Genomic DNA, 11,910 nt, shown 5'->3' on the forward strand with positions numbered 1-11,910 from the left:
AGCCTCAGTCTCTTTCGAGCATCAATTTTCATTCGTACGGAGGTTTTCAGTCTTCCCTCAATCATTTCAATCGGTGAATTCTAGTCTCGTTCGTCATTCCTCATCCCTCTCTTTTCCGGTGGACTCTATTCAAGTTTTTTTTGGTGTTGATCGTATTCTTTCCCTCAGCTCAAGTGTTTTCCCTGCTCGTTCGCCTCTCGCCAGTTTATCCTTCTGGAGTTCAGAAGACATCTCAGGAGATTTGTCTATGTTCCAATTAATTCGAGGTTGTCACCTCATTCAAATATTTCAATTGTTCCGGTGCATCATCTATCTGTTCATCAGTCCTTTCCAACGGTGTTATCTCTTCAGTGGGCCCTAACCCACAGGTCTTTTCCCAGGATCTTACCTGACTCTTCTAATTCCCCGGAGTTATTCTCAATTCTTTTCAAGTGTGATGTAAGAATGGATTTCATCAGTCAGATGCCTTTCCAAGACCGATTTCAAATCATTTCATCGTCGGCTCAACCTCTTTGCTTTTCATCCTCCCGGAGTATCTCAGTAATTTTGGTGGTGTTTCTCGTCATCATTTGAAAACCGAAGAAGAGTTCCTCTTAAATCTTGTCTGTTCTCTCGAAGATTCATGCTTCTAGCTATTATCCTCTCAAATTATTCCATTTGTCAGATATTCCTTTTCTCAACCATCCGGAGTATGTCAGAAGTTCTTTTCCCATTTCTTTTCACCGGAGGCCATCGTTCTAGAAGAATTCTTAGTCCTCTCATTTCAGCTACCGTTATCCAGTTATCCCGGTGCTTCGTTCAAGTGCTCTTTAATCAGCTCGTTATCTCTTTGTTCTTTTGCATCTAAACCCCCTCAAGCTTATTTGTTCTTCTAATTCTTCCTGGTGTTTCTTTCTCTTTCATCAGTCATTTTCGAATTCTTACGGTTGCTCGTTCAAGATTCTTTTTCCTTGATTATCATTTTAATCCATTTGTTCTTTTTTAATCCTACCGGTGGTTCATCAAGACCTTCTCGAGTTTGTGATATGTCACTTCTCAATCCTTTTCAAGAAGAATAAGTAGTATGCCAAATCCATTTCTTGTCATCGATTTAATTTGATGAAGGATAAGCATACAATAAATCTTATTCTTATTTCATCCTAGTGAGTAATCCCTTCCTTCGGAGTTTGTTCATGATGAAGTAATTCTCAGTTCTAGTGTTTTCATCTTTTCTTTTCCGGAGTTCAAAGTTTCCTTGGCCATCTCATCGGAACCTCCATCTAAATCATCGCAAGGCTCATCTTATTCTTTCACCCTTGATTCTATCTCATCATCTTTTTGTCAACGGAGTTCTTCATGGTGGCTCTTCATGATTTAATTCATTTTTCAAGTGTTCATCAAGATTCTTGCCGGTGGAGTTCAAGTATCTTTTCTTCTCGCGTCTCGAAGTGCAATTAATCCTCTGTATTCTTTTGAAGTGGAGTTTTGCATTTCTTCGTTCTTCTTAGATATTCAAATCCGTTCAACCTTTCCTTCTAAGTTCTTTTCATTCTATTCTGTCAATTCTTCCGAAGGCATTGCGTTGTTTATCTCATCAAGTGTCATCCCATCTTGCGTAGTTCGTGTTCTATTCCTTCCATGTTCAACCGGAGTGCTGCCTAAATCCTTTTAGTCTTATTCGTTTCTTATCTCGTTCTAACCAGAGTGCTTTCATAGTCTTTCTGATTCCGTGAGCTTTCTATTCTCGTCATTCTCGTCGTTCCTCTCTTCTTCTCGAGTGCTCTCGATTCCTTGCTTCTTCTCTTGAGTTCTTGTTTCACCTCATCCCTTTTTCTCTTCCGTGTCGGTCCTAAGATCTCGGGACGAGTTCTCTTTTTAGTGGAGGAGTGTTGTAACGCCCCGGATCCGATGCGCCAGGTGTCTGCCAGTTATTCGCTGTCGTTGCCATGTCATTTGCTTGCGTGTTGCATTTTATCATGTCATCATGTGCATTTCATTTTGCATACGTGTTCGTCTCATGCATCCGAGCATTTTCCCCGTTGTCCGTTTTGCAATCCGGCACTCCTATGCCCTCCGACGTTCCCCTTACGTCTCTCATTGTGAGCAGGTGTTAAACGTTCTCGGAATGGACCGAGGCTTGTCAAGTGGCCTTGGTATAGCACCGGTAGACCGCCTGTCAAGTTTCGTGCCATTTGGAGTCCGTTTGATACTCCAACGGTTAACCGGGTAACCGCAAAACCCCCTTTCTCTTTGCAGCCCAACACCCCTTCCAAAGTGGCCCAAAACCCATCTAACCCCCCTCCATGCTCTCGGTCATTCGATGACGATCGTGTGGGCGAAAACCGCTCCTCATTTGGACTCTCCTAGCTCCCTCTACCTATAAATATGTGGCCTCCCCCGAAATTCCCGCAGTCCAAACCCTAGCCAAACTCCTCCGCGCCGCCGGACATGTCGTTTCGCCCAATCAGGATCTGCCACGTCACCCCGCCGCCCCTCTCCTCCAACCGCGCCTCGCCACCTCATCTGCGCCGGCCCTCTCTCTCCTCCGCCGCCGCCAGGGCCCGCGGGGCCCAGATCCGGCCCGCGGGACCCGAGCCGCCGCCCGCCGCCGCCCGTGCAGGACCGCGTCTCCCGCCTCGCCGCGTCCCGCGCCTGACCCCGCCGCCGGTTCGCCGGTGCCGCTCGCCGCCGCCTTCGCCGACAACCGCCGCCGCCGTGGGCGCGCCGCCCCGCGCCCGGCTGCCCGGCCGCGCCTCCCCGGCCTCCCGAGTCGCCGCCGTGCCGCTCTGCCGTCCCTCTCCTTGCCCCTCGTCGGCGAGCTTGCCTCGCCTCCATGGCCGCCGCCGCCGCGGGAGGTCTGGCCCTGGCCGGATCCGCCCCGGCCGCCCGCGCCCAGTGCCGCCCCGGGCTCCTCCGCTCAGATCCGGTGCTGCCCCGCCGACGTCCTCCTCTGCCGGCACCGCCCTGAGCCTCTCCGGCCGTCCCCGTCCTTCTCCGGCGAAGAATCCGGCGAGATCCGCCGCCGCCTCGTTTTGCGTGCTGGGTCAACCCCAGATCCGGAGGTATATTTCGTCTAAGTCCCCAGTCTGTGTATTTTTTATTCCATGTTCATCATGCCGTATCTCTGCATCCATAGCTCCGTTTCATGCGAGTAATATGTCAAATTGTTCGTATCAACGAGTACATCATTTCATTCCATTGCATCATATTCATTTGAGGTCATCTTGATTCCTGAATCATCGTTGTAATAGTGCTTCATGATGTTTTCTGCTGTATGTTAACAGAACGAGCTCTTTTGTCATTTTTGCCATGATTGATGTGTGCATCCTATGAGGTTGATGTCTACATGTGTTTTGATTTATGCCATGTCTTCTTTACAGAGGTGCTTACCATGTATTTTTGTGATCAATATGGTGACTAGCACAAGCATGCAAACTAGGCATCGTGATGTTACTGATTTTAGTCCCTGTTTTGCTGTTATCTTCATGCCATGTAAACTTGTTGCTACAGAGAGATACATGCATATTTTGAGTTACTTCAGTAAGGGTGTTTTGAACATATGGTTATTCTCTATCCATCCCTGCCCTTTGTTGCAATTATGGATTAGTCTAGCATGTCATTTTCGTGCTCTACTTTTGCTTCAAAATGTTTCCTGGCAGATTATTTACATGTTATTCAATTTAGCCAAGGTTGTTGTAGTTGATCCTTGCATGCTATGGACTTGTTCTTGCCTTTGTTGGTTACATTAACATGTCTTCTTACTTTTGGTTGCCTTGCCATGCCATGTATTGGTCTGTAGTGAGTTGCACAAGCTCATTAACATGCCTTCACAATTCTGTTTCTGCCATGTATGAATCTGTAATAATAACTTGCTATGTTTACGTGGGTGCCATCATATTTTCTGATCCTTTTTGGCTTATGGTCAGTAAGGGACTTTTGATCTATGAAATTAGTAGATTTATGCCATGCCATTGTTTGCCATGATAAGTTCCTGTAACATGTTGTTTTATAGCTCTAAACATTGCATCGTGATGTTATTTTCTGCAAAGTCTGAAATTGTTATAACTTGCAATCTTATCATGTGTGTTTGAGCATGTTCTAGTGATTTTTGGAGATAGCTCAGTGTTCATGTTTTGTAATGCTTTACCTGTACATCATGTCCATGCCTTTTGTTTTCATATTGTGGTACTTTAGCATGTTGTTTTGATGCTTGCAGTATGCCTAGTTGCTGTTTTGGACAGCTTGTCCTTTAAACTTGTTTCATGTGTGTGTTTTGAACCGTTGCTCCGTTTTGAGTGTGCCCTATATGAAACTTGATTGATTTTTGCATATAGTTTCATATTATCATGTTGCATCCTTGTTTTGAGGTGTTTGATTTATGTTTGTTTGCATTTTGCATCAATGCCATGTTTAACTTGTTTTGCTCATATCTTCTAGGCCGTAGCTCCGAACTAAATGAACTTTATATGTAACTTGACTAGAATCTCGTGTAGATCATCTTTGTGCATCTTAACTTGTTGTTTAACAACTTGAACATAAGGTTTATTTAGATCTGGACCAATTTCGAAATATGCATATGGGGATTTTTCCGGAATTGTTGTTCGTTGTTCCGGCCTCATTTGAACTTGCCTAAATAGTGAGTTTACTTTTGTTTCACCTCTTGCCATGTTTAACAACATTTAATATTGTTGCGTACCTAAACGAGAGCAAACTAAATAACTCGAATGTGGTGTTTTGTCAATATGCAACTCGTTGCATATTGAGCTCCACTTAACTTGTAGTATTGTTTGTTGCACTTTGCCATGCCATGCCTCATTAAACCGGACATGCATCATACTAGTTTGTGCATCATGCCATGATTATGATTGTGATGGTTGTTTACCATGTTGTTTACTTCTTTCCGGTTGCGCTTCTCCTTGATAGTTCCGGTAACGCTGCGTTTGTGAGGATTCGTTCGACTACTCTCGTTCGTCTTCTTCATGGACTCGTTCGTCTTCCTTGCGGGATTTCAGGCAAGATGACCGCTACCCTGGATCTCACTACTATCATTGCTATGCTAGTTATTTCGTTCTATCGCTATGCTGCGCTACCTATCACCTGTTCATCAAGCCATCCCAAATTGCCATGAACCTCTAACCTTTGACACCTTTCCTACGCAAACCGTTGTTTGGCTATGTTACCACTTTTGCTCAGCCCCTCTTATAGCATTGTTAGCTGCAGGTGAAGTTGAAGATTTCTCCATGGTGGACAGGATTTTGGTTGGGATATCACAATATCTCTTATATTATTAATGCATCTATATACTTGGTAAAGGATGGAAGACTCGGCCTTTTGCCTAGTGTTTTGTTCCACTCTTGCCGCCCTAGTTTCCATCATACCGGTGTTATGTTCCCGGATTTTGCGTTCCTTACGCGGTTGGGTGATTTATGGGACCCCCTTGACAGTTTGCTTTGAATAAAACTCCTCCAGCAAGGCCCAACCTTGGTTTTACCATTTGCCTCACCACCACCTACCCCTTTCCCTTGGGTCGGCCAACCCGAGGGTCATCTTTATTTTAGCCCCCCCGGGCCAGTGCTTGTCTAAGTGTTGGTCCGAACTAAGCTTCCTGCGGGGCCACCTCGGGGCAACTTGAGGGTTGGTTTTACTCGTAGCTAGTCTCATCCGGTGTTGCCCTGAGAACGAGATATGTGCAGCTCCTATCGGGATTTGTCGGTGCATCGGGCGGCTTTGCTGGTCTTGTTTTACCATTGTCGAAATGTCTTGTAAACCGGGATTCCGAGTCTGATCGGGTGTTCCTGGGAGAAGGTCTATTCCTTCGTTGATCGCAAGAGCTTGTCATGGGCTAAGTTGGGACACCCCTGCAGGGTATAATCTTTCAAAAGCCGTGCCTGCGGTTATAGGCAGATGGGAATTTGTTAATGTCCGGTTGTAGATAACTTAACACCAGATCCGAATTAAAACACATCAACCGCGTGTGTAGCCGTGATGGTCTCTTTTCGGCGGAGGGCCGGGAAGTGAACATGGTTTTCTAGGTTATGTTTAACGTAAGTAGGTGTTCAGGATCACTTATTGATCATTGCTAGTTTCACGACCATTCCGCTTGTTCTCTTCTCGCTCTTATTTGCGTATGTTAGCCACCATATATGCTTAGTCGCTGCTGCAACCTCACCACTTTACCCCTTCCTTTCCCATTAAGCTTTGCTAGTCTTGATACCCACGGTAATGGGATTGCTGAGTCCTCGTGGCTCACAGTTTACTACAACAACAGTTGCAGGTACAGGTTGTGCGATGATCATGACGCGAGAGCGATGCTCGCTTGCATTGAGTTCTTCTTCTGCTTCTTCGATCAGGGGATAGGTTCCAGGTTGGCAGCCTGGGCTAGCAGGGTGGATGTCATTTGAGTTTCTGTTTGTGTTTCATCCGTAGTCGGATGATGCTCTTATGTATTGTGATGTTGTATTCGTGTGTCATTGTATGCCTCTTGTATGTATCCCCATGTATTATGTAATGTTGATGTAATGATATCCACCTTGCAAAAGCGTTTCAATATGCGGGTCTATCCTTGGTGGGACCTTCGAGTTCCTTTTGGATAGGGTCGCTTATTGGGCGTGACATGTGTGCAGGACAGTTCAGAGACTTGCTAAAGCATAAGGAAAACAGATGACAAGTATAATACGGGTGCATATAAGATGGCGGTTTAACAGTGTTGAGCACCAAAAACGTGCACGATGGCACGACAAAACAAAGTTATTTCTACCCCATTACATGACTCCCCGAGTCCAAATGATTAATATTGTTTTTCAAGAGATCACAGATATGAGCCGCCTGGCGGAGTAATTCTCGTGTTGACCTGAAGCGTCCGGGTCAGCCCTCTCCGCTTCTTTGCCCTGTTCCCTTTCCTGGAAGGTTGATGATGACCAGTCAATGCCATTCAAAGCTTGAAATTCAACTTCATCATCAATTAGTCCGGCTGAGTCAACTTCAGGGGCGAAGGTATGCTTACGGATTGGGGGGATCAGGCTGGTCACTTTATAATGTGGAGTTGGAATTCTCCGGTTCTCCATGTCATAACCCGACTGGTACTTGGTGAGATCCGCTTCATCAGCTATCAGGGTGGCCACGGGGCGTATCTCCTTCACACAAGTGGTGAAGTCTTCCTGTTCAAAGGGAGTGCCATCCTCCTTAAGGTTGATGATAACCAATGGCGATGTCGGTTGGGTCTAAGTCCGGTAGCCAAGCTTTGGCCTGGCTTAAGGCAGCCACGGCTCCGGCTCTTGTAGATGATCGCCTTAGTTCATTGAACCGCTGGGGTAGCACAGAAAGCTTCCTTAGAACATCTGCCAGGTGTGTGGGAACTTCATTGGACAGGGCCACTGTGGCTAAGGCACGCTGAGAGCCGGTGTAGAGTTGTTCCACCAACATATAAATCTCCTTCAGCTTTATCAGCATGTCCTGGTTAAGATTTGAACTCCTGGGGCTTGCATAAAAAATGTCAGGTGAGTTAGTTTATATGATCAATAGAAAGACTCAAGTATTTAACACTTGAAGGGCGACTTACCAAAGATTGCTGAGACCATCTGAGATACATGGCGTTTTAAGCCGGATAATTCGATGGACGCCTCCAAGAGCCGCCTCTGCCTTCTTAGGTCGATTGATCAAAGCAATTTTTTCGTCAGCCCAGGCCTTTTTCTCCATTTCAAAGTCTTTTTTTAGTTTTTCTTGTTCAGATATACTGAATTCAAACTAGGAGTTGGCTCTTTGGGTTTCCGTCTCTTGTGCTTCCAGGCGGTTCTTCAAATCAGATACTTCGGATTCAAGTTGACTAGTGGTGGCCTGTACAAATACCGGGTCAAAATCATGACTGTTATCATACAATATTAAGTCCCAAGCCTTTTGCAAGCAACAACACTTGGCACTTGGGGGCTAATGTCTACCAAAGAATTTTACCTAAATGGCGGTTCATGAGAGTAAGTCCCAAGCACTTTGCAAGCAAGAGTACTTGGCACTTGGGGGCTAATGCATATTGCTATTAAAAATTTACAAGTGTTTTATTCTATACAAACATATGAAGGACCGGCTCAACCATGCTAATTAAGCCGACCCTTGGGGACTACAGAGTAAGCCGTTTTTCTTGCATGTTATCCAAATATATCACTAACGTTATTTAGCTTGTTTCTAAGTCTACAACATATTCATCATAAGCAATAGACTTGGGGGCTAGCATAGTCAGGATAAATTAGTACATAGAAAGGATTGTACCTCAAACTTCTGGTGCAACTGCTTCACCATATCAATTTCAACATCACGGTTGCTGTGTACTTGGCTCAGATAGCCAGAAAAACTTTCTCCAATACTCATGTGAGTATAATCAACCACATCAAACTTGGCCTTGCGACGTTCCAGGTGCTCTTCTTTGGCAGAACATTTGGCCAGCACAGTTGGTCTCCCCGGCTCAATGTAATCGGTCTTGGTGATCTCGACATCACGGTCTTGAGGATCATCCGTCCTGGCCGGGCTAGAGACTTCCGGGTTTTTAGAGCCATCGGCGGCTCTCTCGGTAGGTGGGTCAGTAATTGGCGTTGGCGTGTCATGAACTGGCTCAGGTGGCGGCTCATGAGTAGAGGCTTCAGGTGCGGCCGTTCCAAGTTCCGGCTATTTGAAGATTGGCTCTTCGGCCGGCTTGTTCTTTATAACCTTTTTGCTGGGCTTTGCTTTTCTGCTGCATAAGATCAAAAGGTTAGTGCAAATACACCAAATTGAAATGAACACAGGATAAGCAGGTTATCATTACCCTGGAGCGGTCTTGAAAGCCGGCAAATTGGACTGCATTGAGTCGCCGGAGGACGGTGAAGTTTCCTGATAATTCGAGTCAGAAGAATTGAGTGGTTGACGAGTGAGACCCGCCAAAGGATAAAAGAGACCTTGTTCCGGCGCTTCCTTGGTGTATTAGGTAAGCCGGAGGAGAGTTCCGCATCCTTGCTGGTCCGGGTCTTCCTCCGGCTCTCATGAATCTGTCGCTTCAAAAGAAATTGAGGATCTTAATAAGATAAGGGATGTGAAAATCTTACTCTCCGGGTTACTCTTCGGATTTTATGTCTTGGCAAAGGCTCAGAGTCGGAGGAAACGATAGTTACCTCTTCATCCTTTCCATGACTTGTTCCTGTGTCCTCCTGCTAATAATCTGTGTCAATAAGGTGGTTAAAAAAGGATCCAGGAGAGTCAAGGGCTACCTGCGACTCAGAAGTATCTTCAGATGGGCGGCTTACCGCTGGAGCCGGGTTAGCTTCGCAGAAAGGGCTTACGCCCACTTTATCGGAGTCTACTAGGCTTTCATTCAGGAGAGACTTTGTCATGTCATTGACGACGTGGTCAGGCAAATCGTCAGAACTGTGTCGCAGAGGGTCATCCTTCTTACCCGAATAGGTGCACATCAGACCGGGGCGGCGGCTCAACGGAATGATCCGACAGGCGAGCCAAACCCGGACCAAGTCAATAACATTCAGCCCATTCCCCAGAAGAGCCTTGATTTTAGCCAGGGTGGGGGCAAGCGTCTTGCGTTCGGCGACTGTTATCTTATAAGGAAGTGGATGATTGGACTCAAGACGCAGAGCACGAAAGCTAGGCAGAGGATTCTCATCAGCCGGGGAAGTGTCTTGACAATAGAACCATGTCTGGTTCCAGTCTTTGGGATGACTTGGTGGATTGGCATAAGGAAAAATGATGTCTCTCCGACGTTGGATTGAGACACCGCCAAGTTCCAAGCTAGCTCCATTGGCACACTTGTTTTGGCAGTTCAAGTAAAATAACTCTCTGAAGAGTAGTAAGTTGGGCTCTTCTCCAAGATATAACTTACTAAACACTTGAAAATTGCAAATATTAGACACAGAATTGGGTCCGATGTCTTGAGGACAGAGGTCAAAGAAGTGCCGGACGTCCCTAAAGAATTTTGAGCCGGGTGGTGAAAACCCCCGGTTCATATGGTCAGTAAAGACAATGACCTCCCCCTCTTTGGGTTGAGTCTTTTCCTTCGTCGGATCAGGAGCACGATATGACATAACTTCCTTCTTCAGCAGATAGCCGGTCTTCACAAAGTGTAGGACCTTGAATTATGTCTAGAGGGGGGGGTGATTAGACTACTTGACCAATTAAAAACTTAACCTTTTCCCAATTTTAGACTTTGGAAGATTTTAGCTATCTTTGGACAAGTCAAGCAATCTTCACACAATTCAAGCAAGCATGCAAAGAGTATATGAGCAGCGGAAATTAAAGCATGCAATTGGCAAGAATGTAAAGGGAAGAGTTTGGAGGATTCAAACGCAATTGGAGACATGGATGTTTTTGTCGTGGTTCTGATAGGTGGTGCTATCGTACATCCACATTAATGGAGACTTCAACCCACGAAGGGTAACGGTTGTGCGAGTCCACGGAGGGCTCCACCCACGAAGGGTCCACGAAGAAGCAACCTTGTCTATCCCACCATGGCCGTCGCCCATGAAGGACTTGCCTCACTAGCGGTAGATCTTCACGAAGTAGGCGATCTCCTTGCCCTTACAAACTCCTTGGTTCAACCCCACAATCTTGTCGGAGGCTCCCAAGTGACACCTAGCCAATCTAGGAGACACCACTCTCCAAGAAGTAACAAATGATGCGTTGATGATGAACTCCATGCTCTTGTGCTTCAAATGATAGTATCCCCAACACTCAACTCTCTCTCATAGGATTTGGATCTGGTGGAAAGAAGATTTGAGTGGAAAGCAACTTGGGGAAGGCTAGAGATCAAGATTCATATGGTAGGAATGGAACCCGAGCTTTGTCGGAACCTAATGGCTCCCCCTCCTCCCTCCTCCCCTCCCTCCCCTTCCTCTCCTTCCTTGTCTCCGCTCCGGCCTCCTTCTCCGGCTGCCCCTGCTCCCCTCCCCCAGTCATCTCCGCCTCTTCCCCTCGCCTCTCCTGATCTCTCGTCCCCTGGCCCTCCTCTCTGCTCGCGTGCTTCTGGATCTGGCGCTCAGAATCGCTTCCGGGCCCTATCGTCGGATGAGCTGGATGGGGACTCTGATCTACAGGTCGGATCTCCCCTCCCTCTTCCGGTCCCATCTCTGGTGGCCCCATGGGCGGCAGTGTCGTCGGTGGCAGGCAAGGTGCGGAAATTTCTCCGGGCGGTCGGGGCCGCCCTGTGGCCGCCGTTGGTAGGGATGGTTCGGGCTGGATCCAGGTGAGCCGCGGCCAGCGACGGATGCACTCGGGGTCGTTTCCCTCTCCGGGCTGTGCGGTTCTCGCTGTTCCCTCCTCTCGGGCGGTGGTCCCTGCTTGCTCTGCTTGCTCTCCGGCGGCTCCATCGTTGGCCGTTTCGGTGGAGCCGGTGGTGGCGGCGCCGGCGGGCGCCACTCCTCCGCTCCTTTTCCCAGATCCGTTTCCTGCGAACTCGGCTTGTGGGCCTTCCGTGCCGTTTCTGGCTGGTCTAACTGGGCCCTCGGTTTTGGTTGGGCCGCCTGAGCTGGCGTCCTTTTCGGATTTTCCACCCCTCTCCTTTTTGGGCCCGGGACCTCTCGCGCTTAGTGTTCGTTCCTCTGTTTCGACTGGCCCGGCCCGTCTTTCCCCCCTTCTGGCCTAGCTAGCTCTGGGTACTTATGGGTCCGAAAGGGATTGCCCCCCCATTTCTAGGGTTTCCGGCCTCTCATTCTGACCTGCGCCGCTTCCGGTTCCGCATCCCCACCTACCGCAGATCCCCTCCTCCTCCTCTCCTCTCTCTTCCTTTCGCGTCGGTGGTTGCCATGGATCGCTCACGCGGATCTTCGAGCGAGGCGGTGTTGGGCTTGAAGCGGCGGCGGGTGGATGCGGGCGACGGGGCGGACGGCCTGGAGCTCGAGGCATCCCTACGCTCCAGGCTTGAAGCCGAGCAGGCGGCTCGGCTTCAAGCGGCCCGCGAGCGCG

Source organism: Triticum dicoccoides, chromosome 6B, assembly GCF_002162155.2.
Source record: "Triticum dicoccoides isolate Atlit2015 ecotype Zavitan chromosome 6B, WEW_v2.0, whole genome shotgun sequence".
In the NCBI taxonomy this organism is placed as follows: domain Eukaryota; kingdom Viridiplantae; phylum Streptophyta; class Magnoliopsida; order Poales; family Poaceae; genus Triticum; species Triticum dicoccoides.